The sequence below is a fragment of the Canis lupus genome, chromosome 14 (assembly GCF_011100685.1).
Source record: "Canis lupus familiaris isolate Mischka breed German Shepherd chromosome 14, alternate assembly UU_Cfam_GSD_1.0, whole genome shotgun sequence".
NCBI lineage: Eukaryota > Metazoa > Chordata > Mammalia > Carnivora > Canidae > Canis > Canis lupus.
Genome location: NC_049235.1, coordinates 34,553,750 through 34,571,620, shown reverse-complemented (window position 1 = coordinate 34,571,620; position 17,871 = coordinate 34,553,750). Strand labels below are relative to the sequence as shown.

The 17,871-nt window shown below is 35.2% G+C and overlaps 1 pseudogene; it reads right to left on the bottom strand.

Annotated features, from left to right (window-relative positions):
- Positions 1 to 11,689, bottom strand: part of LOC100688187 — a 39,945-nt pseudogene extending 28,256 nt beyond the window's left edge.
- Positions 11,690 to 17,871: the final 6,182 nt, after the last annotated feature.

Sequence of the window (17,871 nt, the reverse complement as noted above, 5' to 3'; positions counted from 1 at the left end):
TGCATCCTTGCATCTCAACTATTCTGTTTAAATATAATGAAATTACTAATGATATTAAATTAATTACCATTCATATGAAAATATATTCTCTAGTTTATTTTTAAAGATTCTTGTTATACTGATATGTTTGGTGACACATCATATCAGATTATATCTGTTGTCCTGGCCTTTTCTACGAATACCTCTTCCACCTGTATAGTACTGTTTTGATTTGAATAATAAATTATTTGTCACCTTAATAATATTACTAAGAAATTTAAAAAAATGTCTTATTAAACATTTGCAGTAGAATTCTCATTCATTTGACAAAAGTTTATTTAGAGCTTTGTGTGGATTGTGCTAGTGCTAATGAGAAAATAAAATGAAATAAAGTAAAATAACTAAAAAGAGAGACATACTTGGCCTTTATTCTTTACAGAATTTATGGAAAGGTGGTTATTAATATACAAATTACACAGACAAATGTGTGGTTAAGTGTTAAGAAGGGGAGGTTCATGGTACTTTGAGGGAGTATAACAGGAAGAATTGTTTTGGAGATTTAGAGAAGGCATTTATGAAGAAGTTATGATTATAATAAAATATTAAGGTATCTGATCTTTAACACAAGTAGGATTCATGGGGTGTGGTCATTAAGCCTCTCCATTAGGCACTTTGCAACACGGATGGAAGCTGGCTTTTTTGGAGTGAGAAAGAGAGAAATCCTAAAAAGAAGCTAGAAGATTTTTGGTAATCTTTTTTTTTTTCTTTTTTTTAAAGATTTTATTTATTTGAGAGAGAGCTAGAGCATAAGCAGGGGTGTGGCAGAGAGAGAGGAAGAAACAGGGAGCCTAATGCTGATGCTGGGCTCGATACAGCGTTCTGAGATCGTGACCTGAGCTGAAGGCAGATGCTTAACCAACTGAGCCGCCTAGGCATCCCTGGATTTTTGATAATCTCATGTTGAAGTTATATTACCTTCACCATATTCTGTTAGTTAGAAGGGGTCATTATGATGAGCCCACACTCAAGGGGAAGATGTTACATAAAACATGAATACCAAGAGAGGGGAATCACTGGGAGCCATCTTAGAGGCTGCCTCTAATTTATGAAGTGTTCCCACATTTATCAAGAATATTGTATGTTTTTCTTTTAATCTCTTCAGGTAAAAGTGATAAATCCAACTTGAACATAATATTTTAATTTTTCCCATACAGTGCTAGATATGATTCATGGATAATTTGGTTAGACTACATCTATGGTTATATTTGAAATCTGTCTATAAGTTTGCTTTGTTTATGTGGTTTTGCAGTCAAGGCTGTGCTAATGTCATAAAATGATAAATGGCTTTTATTTATTTATTTTTTATTTTTTTTTAAAGATTTTATTTATTCATTCATGAGAGACACACAGAGAGAGAAGCAGAGACATAGGCAGAGGGAGAAGCAGGCTCCATGCAGGGAGCCGATGTGGGACTTGATCCGGGTGTCTGGGATCACGCCCTGAGCCAAAGGCAGACAGATGCTCAACTGCTGAGCCACCCAGGTGTCCTGAGAAATGGATTTTAATATAGAATTGTGTAAGACAGATATTACAAAAAATTCTATAAAACTGTGCTAACTAAATCAAGAGTCAGGACTTCAATTTGCAGTTTGTGTCTGTCTGACCTCCCTCCTCTGCCCAACCAGTTCTCAAAAGGCTGTGTTTATCTTTTGCAAGAGATTAAAAGGGAAAACTATCCTAGGGAGAAGCACATTTACGCTTCATTAAGTATGATGTTAGCTCTAGTCTTTTTATAGGTGTTTTTTATCAAGTTGAAGAAGTTCCCTTCTGCTTCTAGTTTTTGAGAGTTTTTTTCATCATAAAAAGAAGTTAAATTTTTTCACTTTCTTCTGCATCAATTTATATGATCATATGATTTTTCTTCTGTAGTCTGTGAATATGGTAAGTTACATTTATTGAGTTTTCCATATTTAACCAGTATTGCATCCCCAAAATAAATCTCACTTGGCTCTGGCATATAATTCTTTTTTATATTTTAGTGAATTTTATTTGCTATTATTTTGTTAAGAATTTTCACATTTATATTCCTGGAGGATATTGATCTGTAGGGTTTTTTTGTGCTACTTTGGTTATTATCAAGATAATACTGGCCTTATGAAATGAGTTTCCTCTTTTATTTTCTGGAAAATGTTGTTGAATTTGTGTTAATTCTCTTAACACTTGGTAGATTTTTCAATGAAACATTTCTTTTTGGAGAGGATTTTTTTTAATAATTTTTTTTTTTTTTTAATTTATGATAGTCACACAGAGAGAGAGAGAGGCAGAGACACAGGCAGAGGGAGAAGCAGGCTCCATGCACCGGGATCCCAAGTGGGATTCGATCCTGGGTCTCCAGGATCGCACCCTGGGCCAAAGGCAGGCGCCAAACCGCTGCGCCACCCAGGGATCCCCGAGAGGATTTTTAATTACAAATTCAATTTTCTTAATTATGGGTCTATTCAAATGATCTATTTTTTATATTGGGAGAATTATGGTACTTACTTTTTAAGGACGTGGTCTATTTTATCAAAGTTATCAAAATTATGTTGTGTGTAGAATTGTTCATCATATTCCCTTCTTATCCTTCTAGTATCTACAGGGTCTGTAGTGGTATACTCTCATTCTTAGTAGTAGTAATTTGTATGTTCTCTCTGTATTTTTGTAAGTCTTGCTGAAGCCTGTCAATTTTTTTTTTTTATTTTTTTTTTAGATTTTATTTATTTATTTGAGAGAGAGAGTAAGTGCACAAGATCAGAGGAGGGGGGAAGAGGGAGAGGGAAAAACAGACTCTCTGCTGAGCAGGGAGCCCAGTACCGGCTTGATCCCAGGAGCAGGGGATAGCAACCTGAGCCGAAGGCATACACTTAACCAACGACACCCAGGTGGCCCTGCCTAAAAGCTTTCTGACTTGCTGAGTCTCTAGGTGATTCATGTCTTTTTCCTGGTCTTTTAACTTGAGGGAGAAAGCTTTTGTTGGGTCTTTTTGGTCTGTGCCCATTGGCATTTCCTAGTTGTTAGTTACCCAAAATTCAGTCTGGGATATATGTGGCAAAAAGAAAACCCAGGGAACTCATAGTATTGTTTCTTGTGTTCTGGGGATTCCTGGCCACACTGCCTTTGGAGTCTTAAGTTTTTTTGCATATAAAATTCTGGGGTTTTAATTGTGGTTGATGGGAGGATTAGAGAAAAGTACATCTATTCCATCTTCCCCAAAGCAGAAGTCTTCTACATGTCTTATTTTATTTTATTTGATCTTATTTTACTTTTTTTAAGGATTTTATTTATTTGGTAGAGAGAGTAAGAGAGAGAGAGAGAGAACCAGCAGGCAGAGTGGAGTGGGAGGGAAGAAGTAGACTGCTGAGCAGGGAGCCCGACGGGAGGCTCGATCCCAGGACCCTGAGATCTTGACCTGAGCTGAAGGCAAATGCTTAACTGACTGAGCCACCTGGGCACCCCTACATGTCTTATTTTGGACATGTAGTATTTTAAATATTATTTAGTTCTAAGTATTTTATAATATTTATTATTCCTTCTGTGATCAATGAATCATTCAGAAATGCATTTTAAAATGGCACAACGGGGATACCTGGGTGGCTCAGCGGTTGAGCATCTGCCTTTGGCCCAGGGCGTGATCCCGGAGTTCTGGGATCGAGTCCCACATCAGGCTTCCTGCGAGGAGCCGGCATCTCCCTCTGCCTATGCCTCTGCCTTCTCTCTGTGTCTCTCATGAATAAATAAATAAAATATTTAAAAAAAAAATAAAAAAATAAAAAAATAAAATGGCACAACGTATAGTTTTCTAGCTATAGTTTTGTCATTGGTTTCTTACTCTTGCATTTTGTTAGAGAATATAGTTAATATGATGTCAATCTTTAAAATTATTCAGAAACTTCAGAAACTCAATGTGTTTGAAGAAGACATGCATTCTTCACTTGTTGGGTGGAGCATTCAATGATTAGATCAGCTTTGTTACTTTTATTTTCAAGTCTCTGTATTTCTTTCCTGCTGGATATATTGTTTTACTAAGAGAGATATATTAAAGTATCACACAGTAATAGATAATTTGTCAATTTCTTCTGATATTTCTGTTAATTTTAATTTTTCTTTCAAGTTATGTCACTAGGTACATATAAATTAAAAATTGAAGAAATTTAGTATTCATTTTAAAGTCACCATCTTTATCTTTAATATTTTTTTGCCCTCATATTTATTTTATCTGGTTTTAATATACTTATTCCAGCTTTGTTTTGCTTAGTATTTGCTTCATAAATCTTTTCTCTTCTTTTGGCCTTCAGTATTTTGTTTCTTTATGATATATTAGTCATATAAAATTAATAGGTCTTTAAACATTTTTTATTTAGTGAGATGAACTTTGGGTTTTTTAAACTTTTTTTTTTTAATAAAGGTTTATTTATTTGAGAGAGAGAGAATGCATAGTGGGGAGGGACGGAGAGAGAGAGAGAGAGAGAGAGAAGCAGACTCTGTGGTAAGCAAGAAGCCCCATGTGGGGCTTAATCCCACTGAGATCATGACCTGAACCAAAGACAGACACTTAACTGAGCCACCCAGGTGCCCCTGGACTTTGTATTTAATGAAGAATTAGTTTAGATTTATAATGATCACTGATAATCTTTTGATTGGTTGTACCATTTTATTCTGACAGTCCATTTGCCTCAGCGTTTCTTTTTCTCCATACCTTCTTTCTTGCTATTCACTTTCCTTTTTTTGGGGGGTCTGTACAAAAGTTTTTAATTTTTATTGATAAAATTTAATAATTTTTGGAGCTGCAACTGGATTTTGAATTCATAATTGCTGTTTCTCATTCTCATAATTGGTGTGTTTTAACATTTCTGGAAAAGTCTTCACCTTTACCTCCTTTAATATCATCTCATCCCAATTCGTTCTATTATTTCCTTTGGAGTTCTTAGTTATGTACCATTTTTTTTGAAGATTTTATTTATTTTAGAGAGAGGGCGTATGTATGAACAGAGGGAGGAGCAGGAGGAAAGGGAGAGAGAATCTCAAGCAGACTCTTCATTGAGTGTGGAGCCCAATAGGAGTCTTGATCTCACAACCCATGAGATCATGACCTAAGGTGAAATCAAGAGTCAGTCGCTCAAAAGACTGAGCCACCCAGGCACCTAAATATACCATCTTAATTTCTCATTTTTTATTTATTATAGTTTTCTTTGTCTTTATCCTGGATAATTTCTTTGAATTTATCCTTCATCTAATCAATTCTTTCCTTAGATTTTCATTTGCTTCTTTCAGTCACCATGGCATTTAATTAAGTTCTTTATTTTTTATTTTTTTAATTAAGTTCTTTAAATTTTACTCTCTATCTAAGCTTTTTCAGACAACAGAAGCATTAATAGTTCAACTGTAAATCCATGAGGGCAACCTTGTGGTTATGAATTCTCTGGAGAGATTCTCTGCTCCCTCCCACCCCCACTATATCCTCATCTATGTCCTGGCTTGAGATAGGCAAATTTCCTTGTTAGCTCCTTATGGGTAGCAGATTTTATTGCTTCTTCACCTTTATACTGCTGATAGGAAATCTTATTAGATTTCTCACTTTACCAAGTGCTAAATATTATCACCCGTCCCCTGCATATTATTCAGGCTTTAGAGAGAACTCAGGTTTCCAGGGTTGGGCAGAAGCTCTCAGAGGGAAAAGCTGCCTTAGCCACTGGCTTGTCTCCCAAGTTCCCTATTGTTAAGTTTTTTAGTAACTAGATGGAAATGAGACCGCCAAGGCAAGCGAGGGTCCAAGAACAGATTTTATCGCAGGCACCCTCGGGCGAGGTTCCACGACTCACGGGGGAAAGAGAGTGAATGGGGAAGTCGGGCCAAGACAAGGTGGTAGGGGGTTTACATAACGTTGTAAGGCAGAACGGTTTCCTATTGGTTGGCTCATATGCAAAGGAAGGATTGCAATCCAACCAGTCAGAGTGACCCTCACTATGCAAAGGAAGGATTGCAATTCGACCAGTCAAAGGTGACTTCCTCCTCTGGGGTTTGAAGGGCATTGGGTTCGGTTGGGGAAGTCCAAAGGAGAGGTGTAAGGGTCTGCTCAAGCTGTCGTCCCAAGTGGAGGTGGTGACAGGAACCTCAGCCATTTTGGCGTATCCGCCATCTTGAGGAGTTTCCCTTCCCGCCTGGCCCCAACACCTATGTAGCCGTGGGGAGTGGCGGGGCGGGGGGGGGGGGGGGGGGTGTGGAGTTGGAGCTCCACAAATCCCTTTGTTGGTTTCTTATTTTTTAACTCAGCAAATTACTAAAAATTAAAACTATACATATATATTTACTCACCATTTTAGCTGATTTTTTTCTGGAGTAGTTCAGAGTATCTGATGCTGCTAGAAATGAAAGTTTAGACATAATCCTTTTTATTTGTAATTTCACTTCCTCTGCAAATTCATTATTCATTACTAATTTCTGTGTTAGTGGGTGGCTCTATTACAAGCTGAAATCACCATACCCTTCCGGCAATGAGTCAGCTGTTTGGGGGTTAAAAGAAAAAAAGGAATTATACTTCCATCTGCTTGTTACTTAGATCTTAAAGTAGATAGTTTCATCTCCTGACTTAAGAAAATATCTATTCCTATATTTCACAAACAGATGTTAGCTATGGAAACATTTTATTTCTATTTATTTCATATATTTTTTAAGCATGGTCAGTGTTTTTGTTGAGAAGGTGATCAGATCTCCCTTAATATCAGATATGGCTTGTTGTTTCCCATTGTTGTTCTGACTTGTCACTGTTTGGGTACCAAATATGGAGACCATCTCAGGATTTGATGAACGAGCACTAGATCTGACCACTGTATAGAAGAGAGTCTGTGAGAAAAAATACCTGTCCACACAGAGTCATAGATTGGATTCCTTTAGAGTCACAGATCAGATTCCTGCAGATCAGTCTGATTGTACTGCTTTCTAGTCTCAGCCTTGACTTGAACATCTGTGTTTATGACCATGGCTACTTTTCTAGTTAAAAGTGGAAAGAAAAAAGGGAGGGAGGGAAGAAGAAGGAAAGAAAAAATTTTCTTAAAATTTTCGGTTATTCTTGTTTAGTCATCAAATATATGTTGATTACTTACAAAGAAGCCACATCAAGGCTTCTATAGAAATTCATTATCCTTAGCTTGAAATATTTTCCCATTTGTAGCCACTCTACCCACCTATCCAAATGAAATAATCATCGTGGTTCTCATTTATTAGTAGATAGTGAAGTCACGGAGGGCAAGAACCATGCTTTTACCCCTGCCTTTCTTTCCTTCCCCTCCTCACCTATTCTCTCCTTTTCTTATTTTTTTTTAAAAACTTGAGGACCTAGGAATTAAAAAGTCTTCAATTAAATTTTAATTCAAGCCCCACTCCAGTGCTACCTTTTCTGGTTATACTGCCTGTGAGAAAATATCTGATATTAAGGGAGATCTGATCATCCTTCTCAATCCTTTCCCTTGACCTACCAGCAACACTATTTTCAGATAAGGAAAAATGATCACATGTCTGTATTCGTTTGCAAAATGATGACACACTTGTTTGGTGTTTTATAAAACAAAAAGTCCTGTATTGCAAATCATATATCATTCATTGTTTTTTGGAAATTAGTTATACATGAATTATATCATAGCCAATGCAGCCTGTGTGTGTTTCTTCCACAAGTTGCCATATTAATTTTTCTGCGTAGGCTTCCTCTTCAACTGTCACATATTCTTTCCCAGAAATCTTGCTGTGCTTTGTAACAAATATGTTAAAAAGCTTTTGTTCTGAAAAAAGCCACCCATTGAGTAGGAGTGTGAATTCAAATGTTAAGGTCACCATGGGATCCCACAGTTATTCAGCTCAATAAGATCTGTGTGACATCACACTTTTGTTAAGTTTCTTAGGGGAAAAAAAAAAAGAGGAGAGAGTGGCCAACACTTGCTGAAAGAACTTTTGTTTCTTGTCTAAATTCTCTCTCTCTTCCTTCATTCACCTCTAACCAAGGCAAAGGAGTATTTCCCAGCATTTTAAACTTATGTTATATAAAAATGGGATTGATTAATCCATTTTTGGAGTATAAAACACTGACCGTTTCACCAAGTGGCTACTTTTATAGATTTTCCTCTCTTTCATGTCCTTTTTCTAGAAAATTGAGGCAGATGTTAACTTTACTCTTAGAAAAGATCTTGTGAATTTCTTTTTTAAAAATTATTATTATAAAAATACACAACATAAAATTCACCATCTTAACCATTTTTAAGTACACGGCTCATAGTGTTAAGTATAATTAAATCATTATATAATCAGTCCCCAGAACTTTCTCATCTTGCAAAACTGAATTAAATAACAACTCTCCATATCTCTGCCCCTTGCTTCTGGTAATGACCATTTTGCTTTCTATCTCTATGAAGTTGACTACTTTAGATTTCTCATTAAAATGGAATGACCCAGTATTTCACTTTTGTGACTGACTTATTTTACTTGGCATAATGTCTTCAAGGTTCATCCATATTGTAACATGTATCAGAATTTCCTTCCTTTTTAAGGCTGAATAAAATTTCATTGCATACCACATTTTATTTATCCATTCATCTGTCCCTGGACACATGGGTTGCTTTTACCTATTGGCTATTATGAATAGTGATGCTATGAACATGGACATGCAAATAATTCTATGAGAGTCTGCTTTCAGTTATTTTGGGTATACACTGAGAAGTGGAATTGAGGATTATGATAATTCTAATTTTAACTTTTGAGGCATCACATACTGTTTTTCTATAGTAGCTATATTATTTTATATTCCTACCAATAATTCATAAGGGTTCCAATTTCTGTACACCCTTGCCTGCACTTGTTATTTTCTGTTTGTTTGGTGTTTTCTTCTCATGGGTCTGAGGGAAAATCAAATTATGGTTTTGATTTGCATTTAACTAATGATTATTGTTTGTTAGCTATTAACATATTATCTTTCCATATGTTTGTAGCTATTAATATAGATCTTTCCATATGTTTGTTAGCTATTAATATATTATCTTGGAGAAATATATATAATATATATGTATATTATATATATGTATCATATATATGTCATCAAAAATATATCATCTTCGGAGAAATGTCTATTTAAGTCCTTTGCCCATTTTCCAGACATGTTATTTTGTAGTGTTGAGGAATTCTTTATATGTTATAGATATTAACCATTTATCAGATACATGATTTTCAAATAGTTTCTCTCATTTTGTAGGTTGCTTTTCCACTCGGTTGATTTGTGTCCTTTGATGAATGGAAGTTTTAAAGTTTGATATAGTATGCCTTATTTTTACATTTGTTGCCTATGCATTTGGTGTCATATCCAGGGCATCCTTGACAAATCCAATGTTATGAAGCTTTCCCCCTATATTTGCTTATAAGAGTTTTATAGTTTTAGAATTTATGTTTAGGTCTTTGATCCATTTTGCATTAGTTTTTGTTTATGGTGTATTATAAAGGTACAATCTCATTCTTTTGCATGTAGTTATCCAATTTCCCCAGCACTATTAAAGAGATTGTTATTGTTCTTTGGTTTTGGAACCTATATTACTTGGCTTGAGCTACTATAACAAAATACCATAGGACTGAGTGGCTTAAACAACAGAAATTAATTTTGTCTCAGTTTTAGAGGCTGAAGGTCTGGGTTCTCTACTCTGTTTCATTAGTCTATATGTCTCATTTCTTGCACTTTTGCTTTATTATCATAACTTTAAATTTCAGCTCTTCTTTATATCTGAAAAAAGGAATAAAAGTTTACTTGGGAATTTAAAAGTATCAGGTAAATAGATATGAAAATTTCTAATAGCTGGCTTAATTTCAAAGTGTATTTTCTTGACAACTTTGCAATATATATTATTTTGACTTCTTAGGAGTGCCTGTTGTAAATAATAAATTATTTATTTTATCGAAATATATTCTTGGATTAATTTATTCAGACTTCATAACTATATTAACTGTGTTCTAGTGTAATCCCCATTTGACTTATTTTTTTCTTAGTCTTATTTCTAAGTACATTATGAGTTTTTAAAATTAGATCTACATAAAGTTTTAAGCATTTCGTTAAATAGTACTTCCTTTTTTTCCATATTTAAATTTTAGTTTACCTATAGCTTGTAAACAGACAATCATTGCTTTCCCTTCATGTAGAATAGAATTGTATGTACTTAAAATAAATACAAGCTAAGTCACACAGTAGCTAGGTGTGAAATGTCATTAGGCTCCTTTTCTTCTAGCCACATGATGTCTGATAGTACATAATCAAAGAAATATTAAAATAGAAAACATTGAACGAGTGTGGGAGTGAAGGAAAGAATACAAAAGAGGCTGCTCTGAAAGAAACTTTTGATTCTAAGAAATAAGGCATAAGTTTATGGAGTACATATTCAAATTTTCTTATAAAGAGAATTTGAATTTCTTATAAAGAGAACATCTTTCCATGTCACAAACCAGTATTAGTAAACTAGAAAGAAATAGAATATCAAATGGAACCAGTGAAATGCTAATTACACCATGAAAAAACAAGTATCTTTCAAAAATAGGTATCTTTTTTAATTGAATTTCGATTTGCCAACATATAACACCCAGTGCTCATCCCTTCAGGTGCCCTCCTCAGTGCCTATCACCACATTACCCCATCCCACCTTCCCGCCTCCCCTTCCACTACCCTTTGTGATGTTTTGTCACCCTCTCTAATTTTTCCCACTCATTTTCCCTCCTTTCCCTTATAATCCCTTTCACTATTTCTTATATTCCCCATATGAGTGAAATCATATGATGATTGTCCTTCTCCAATTGACTTACTTCACTCAGTATAATACCCTCCAGTTCCACCGACGTCGAAGCAAATGGTGGGTATTTGTCCTTCCTGATGGCTGAGTAATATTCCTACCTTGAGGGTAGGCTATTATACACGTAAGCCTATCATCTATATCTATTAGATTGCAAGTCATTTTTTAAAAGATTTTTATTTATTCATGAGAGACACAGAGAGAGGCAGAGACACAGGCAGAGGGAGAAAAAGGCTCCATGCAGGGAGCCGGATGTGGGACTCGATCCCAAGACTCTAGGATCACGCCCTGGGCTGAAGGCAGATGCTAAACCGCTGAGCCACCCAGGGATCCCGCATATCATTTTCAAAATGGAGCTGAGTTCTTGACACTTTCATGGGTACAAAATAAAGTGTGTCTCTATATCTGAAAATATAATTGAACCTTTTCCCCCCTTAATCCCATCAGGGTACACTGTTTCAGTATCTTCCAAGAAAATTATAAGAAGAGGTAGGAGTAAAGTAAGTGGCTGGCCTTTAAGTATTCCTATAGATGCCAGTAATTTCATTTTACTAGTTTAAGTGCTTTAAAAAGGGAAAGTCAAAAAGCAAATTCTCTTTTTCCACTCATTGCTCTTTTGTGAGACAGTTATCATTTCTTAAGCATTTTTTGCATATCACTGTAAAAAAAAGATCTGATAAGAGATCATTTATTCATTTAGAGGAGGGCATGCACCCAGGGTTCTTTTTCTGGTCCTGATGATAGAGTTCTGCTGACCCATGCATACCCTCCTGCCCTTTTCCCGTTATGAAATAATGGCTTTTACTTGTAATGTGATTAACCAGGGTTGGGGTACATTCTGCAACTACGGAACAGAATGAAGCCATTGCCCCAAAAATGGACTGAACCTTTGACATTGACTGTATTAGTATTTTAATCAATGTGGAAACTATCAGAAGCTTGTACTTATAATAGTCCTAAACCACATAATGTAGCAGATAGTAAATATCATTATGATTAAAATGCCCCTTTTTGTGAAATCAAATATAAAAAAAGCCTACTGTTAGGTCAGTAGTGGTGCTTTACTTCCTTTTGAGATTGATAAATTATTTGATTATTATAATAACAGCAGCAGCAGCAGTTAACAGCAGCAATGATAGCTAACATTTATTGTTTCTTTTAGGCCAGTTTTATGGGTTGAATTGTGTCTCCACCTACCCCCCCCCCCCCCAGTTCATATGTTGAAGTCTTAACCCCCAGTATCTCATCACATCACTGTTTTTAAAGAGATGTTGGAAGTTAAATGAAATCATTGGAGTGAGCCCAAATTCAGTGTGGATTGATGTCCTGGTAAGAAGAGGAGATTGTGACACAGACACAAGGGGAAGAGTACATGAAGACACTGGGAGAAGATGGTTGTCTATAAGCCACGGAGAGAGGCCTCAGAAAGAACCAGCTCTGCCAACACCTTGACTTTGGAGTTTTGCACTTTGGACTTACCTCCAGAATTGTGAGAAAATAAACTAATGTTTAATGCACCAAGTCCATGGAATTTTATTATGGCGAGGATAGCAAACTGATAAAGAAAACAGTGTGCTAAGTGTTTTACATTCATTTTCTCTCTTAATTTTCATAATAATCTTTGGAATATGTGCTATTATTATTCCTACTTTGCAAATGAAGGATAAAATAATTTTTTAAGGCTAATGAGTGGAAAAGCCAGGTTAAGAACCACTGCAACTGGTTTCTAGCATCCACAGATTTATCCATGAGGATGTATTGCCCCTTCCCTGCCATATCTCAGGTGATACAGGCAGTAGCACAAATTGGGAATTTGAGACTCACCTGGGACTCATGAGTGTCTTGTCTAACATCACTCAGATCAAATGCCTAAGTCAGAATCCCATGTCAAATGTGTCTGACTCCATGACTGTAAAGCCTTACCATCAAACTATCCTGACTTTATTTCCTTTAGTCGAGGAAAAGACCTATCTCTTAATTTCTTTTTGAATCTTTAGAGCCTGGCATAGTGCTTGAACAAAATTAAAATTGGGCAGCCCGGGTAGCTCAGCGGTTTAGCACCAACTTCAGCTCAGGGCATGATCCCAGGGACCCGGGATCGAGTTCCATGTCAGGCTCCCTACATGGAGCCCGCTTCTCCCTTTGCCTGTGTCTCTGCCTCTGTGTGTGTGTGTGTGTGTGTATGTGTGTCTCTCATGAATAAATAAATAAAATCTTTAAAGTAAATAAATAAACAAAACTAAAATTGACAAAACCTACTTTGTTATACTTACTTTAGTGCAGCATTTGCAATTTTAATAATTATTCATTATTACTTAGAACTAGGGTCTAAAAGGAAATAGCAGATTCCTTCTGTTCACCTCCTTCTGTTAAAATCAGTAGTTGATGACATTGGCCAGCAATTTTGTATTTTAGTAATATTCACAAAAGGATCAGACTGTTAAATGGTAGTACATGGTTGGATGATTGTCCTTTAGCTATTTGGTTATTTTATCTTCTACCCCATCAGGCTTCTATTTTTTGTATCCACAGAAAGGCAATAACATTTTATTTTAGCTTTCTCAGTAGAGGTTTTATGAAAATTACTGAATAAAATGAGAGTTGGGAAACAATTTTAATTTAATTGAAGAAACATAATGGGGGAAAAAGTCAAATAACCTAAAAGCAATTTTATTTGATCACTAAATGACCCGTTTAAACCCAGTACATTTACACAGCATAAATCTTTAAAAGTATCACCTTTTTAAAACCATTGTGTCGTATTTTAAAACTCATTATCATAAACAACAACAAAAAAATTCATGAAAATTCTAGGCAGATCCAGAGAGATATAAAGGTGGATATTTTAGTTTTCTGAAATTTTCTTTACTTGTAAACTCCACTCTTCAGAACTTGTCTGAAAACCACAAGTTTGAAAATGGAAGTCTTATACTTCAAAAACAGATTTCAGAGTCCATGTATTAAAATTCCTTTGCTCACAGAGCAAGTACAGTAGGTCCTTGGCCAGAACATATTTCCTCCAAAAACATCTAACAAATTATTTATTTGCTTTCCCTAGCTCACTACTTAGTAGAAGCAGCAAATTAAAAAGGAAGGCTCAGGGAATTACTAAACACAAATAAATTGTTAGCAAGAAATAGGGCTTCAACATAGGAAGAAATTTTTAAAAAGTAAATTTAAAGCGTTAATACCAAATGGCAAGATAGCAGTATAGAAAGACTGTAGCTTTTGCCCACAAATAGTCATGTGTAAAGAATCTTTGTTTACTACCTGTTTAGAATTTCATTGTCCATTTTATCAAGTGTAAGATGAAATAATAATTTCTAGAGTGGTACAGGGATTAAATGAAATAATGTGTGCAAAATGCCTGATTAGTATTTGTTTAATTCTTAGGCCCAAAAGCACATCTCTGTATACACTTCAATAGTTTTCACAACTCAATATATCCTAAAGTAATTCATGCTCATGATAATGACTGATACTGGGTTGTTATGACAATATTAAAGCTATATCCAGTAGGAATCTCTCCCAATATATATTTCATGTTAGAAAACACATCAGAATGATTATTGTTGGAGTCATCAATGGAATGGGTTACTTGGTCCATTTTTCTCTTTGGTTCCTGATACCACCACCATCTGGGGACACTGAGTACAGTATCCTCCTTCCAGGACTCAAGACGACAGGGCAGTTCATATCTCAAATGTTGCCAAACCACCAACACTAGAGATACAAGCTCTGGAAAGTCTCATACCGGCAATTAAATACTCAGCCCAGAAGTGACACATTGCTTTCATGCATGAATTCATCATTGTCATATGTCTCATCCAACCACAGAGGGCCAAGATACGTAGTTTTGTTCTCTGTCCAAAAGGTGGAGGACTGGAAATATTTGGGGAACAACCATATGACTAAACTCAAAAGAGACTGACGTATAAAGCAAGTTTCCAATATATTTATTTGAAGAAGAAAAGTCAGAATGGATCAGACTGGGTGCCAGCATTCATCTGTCCCATTGCCATCTATTTGTTTTAAATGGAGAATATCTATTTTTAGTTTTTGGATTATTGATGTCAGCTTTCCAACAACACTCTCACCTGTATCCAAGCTGAGAAGCTATAATTAGAAAGTTGATTGATGGTTGACAAGCCAGATCAGAACCCAGTGTTAGATAATTTAGAGGAATGATTCATTCATTTTCTGATAAAGCCTAATGAATTATCCTTGCCTCCTGACTGAGAACACTTCTCTAGGAATAGCAATGCTAGATTTAGTATCTCTCTTTGTTAGATCATGGTAAATAATCCTCAGAAAATTTTGTATTTCTGACTTCTGTTTTTACCTGCCTCAACCTGCTTCATCTTTTTTAGACAGACTCCCTTCAAGTTTATTAATACCTTTGGTGAGACCCCATTCCAGCCCTGTTATTTCTACTTTTTTTTTCAGTCTATTGAGGTTCAATTGACAAATAAAATTGTATTATAAATATAAATGTGATGATTTGATATATGTATATGTTGAAAAAGGATTCCCACTATTGAATTAATTTAACACACATTCCATCACCTCATGTATTTACCTTTTTTGTTTGGTTGGTTTTTGTTTTCTGGTGAAAACACTTAAGTTCTACTCTCTTAGCAAATTTTAATTGTACAACACAGTGTTATCAATTATAGTCATGATGTTATGCATTAGATCCTCAAGACTCATTCCTCTTATAACTGAAGGTTTGTACCCTTTACCAACCTCTTCCTATTTTCCCCACCAAACCATCAATGCCCATCCAGCCCCTGGAGCCACCATTCTCCTTTCTGTTTCTGAGTTTGGCTCTTTCTCTCTCTCTCTCTCTTTTTTAAGATTCCACATACATGTGATACCATGCAGACTTGTCTTCCTTTGGCACTTAATACAATTGCCTACTGATTCATCCATGTTGTTGCAAATGGTGATTTCCTTCTTTTCTAAGGATGGATAACATTTCATCATAGATAGATAGATAGATAGATAGATAGATAGATAGATAGATAGACAGATAGATATCACCTTTTCTTTATTCATTTGTTGACAGAGACTGAGGTTGTTTTCATTCCTTGGCTATTGTGAATAATACTGTATTTAATATATAAGTACAGATACCTCTTTGAGATAGTGATTTCATTTCCTTCGGGTATAGACCCAGAAGTGGAGTTGCTGAATCATATGGTAGTTCTATTTTTAATTTCTTGAGGAACCTCATTAGTGTTTTCCATAGTGGCTGTACCAGTTTACATTCCCATCAATAGTGTTCAAGAGTTCCCTTTTTCCACATTTTTGCTAGCATTTGTTATCATGTGTCTTTTTGATAATAGGTACCCTAAAAAGTGTTGAGGTGGTATCTCATTGTGGTTTTAATTTGCATTTCCTTGATGATTACTAACATTGAGTACTTTTTTAAGGTACCTGTTGACTATTTGTACGTCTTCTTTATAAAAAGTCTTTTCTGGTCCTTTGCTCATTTTTAAGTTGGGTTATCTGTGTTTTTGCTATTTGTATATGTGTTCCTTGTATATTTTGGATATTACCCCATCAGATATGTGGTTTACAAATGTTTTCTCTCATTTTGTAGCTTACCTTTTTGTTTCATTGATGGCTTTTTTTGCTGTGCAGAAATTTTTAATTTTGATGTAGTCCCATTTGTTTATGTTAGCTTCTGGTGTCAATTAAAAAAAAAAAATCATTGCCAAGACCAATATCAAAGGGCCTATCTTTTCTTGTTTTTGTGATTGTTGGTTGTTTTGTTTTGACCAAAGTATATTTTACTTGAAAGTTGGATCCTGTATGTATCTGATCTCATTCTTCATGTTTTACTTCACTAGCTTTATAGTAGGGTTGGGAGGTGTCTCTACTTGAGATAAATGGAAATATTAAATTTTTTTTTTAAATATTAAATTTAAAAAAAAATCTCACATGCTGGATCTGTTTACTAGGTTATGGGTACTAAAATCATTTGGTTAAGAAGGATTCCTGAGTCTAATCGGGGTTCAGTGGTGAAGAATGGTGAGATTGATTAGCAATGAGACCATGAATTCAAGTGGGGGATGGGTGTCATAATTTGTACCTAAGCCTCATATTTGCCATATCAGGACTAAAGCAATAAGGGGGACAGATTAGCAGTGTGCCCACATCATGTCTCCAGATAATGATGGTTTTATTATTCACCATAATTGTCAGCCCAAACGGAGAAGGGATAGTATAATTTTAGAACAGAAAGGGCCTTATTGACATTATTCAATATTATTCAGAATATTTTTATGTCCTTGGCTGATCAATAAAGGCCAAAAGACATACTGATTAAATACATTTTCTTTAGAAAAACAAATCATATTTAACTTACCACATTTAATTATATGCTTGCTAAAGAAACACCTTCTTTTATAACTCAAGAGATGAAATCAGAGCCAAAAAGGAACTCAGTGCTTACAAGGTCAATACTAGTTGGTATGTTTCCAAAATTGTTCTCAACATTATTGTACAAGAAAAAAGTTTCAACATTTCATTGAACAAAAATATACAAACTACTCTCTTGGGAGCTGATAGTCCTTAACTAGAGAAAAATATTCAAGGGCAAGATGATCTGTAGTCCGCTCTCCTGCAAACACAAGGTCTAGAGATAAGGGATATGACATAATATCACCAGTAGAAGTGCTTTTCTTGAGGTTCACCAGCTGGAGCACCTTATATAGGGCAAGCTTTTATCTCTAATGGTGGAAATGTCATGGAGTAAATGGTGAGGATATTTGATTTACTCTCTAGTAAAAATGTCATGATAAAGGGTTATAAGAAAAACTATTGTGTGGTGGGAACTAAAACAGTGTTAATACTAGTTCTTATGTTTCTAAAAATGTCCTCAACATCAATATATAAGAAGAAAAGCTTCAGTATTTCTTTGAGCAAAAATGTATGTACTGCTTTTTCAGGTGTTTGATTGTCCTTGACTAGGAAAAAAATCTCTGGGGAAAATTGTTTCTTTACTTTAAGAATCTGTTTCCAGCAGTTCTAGAGATAATTT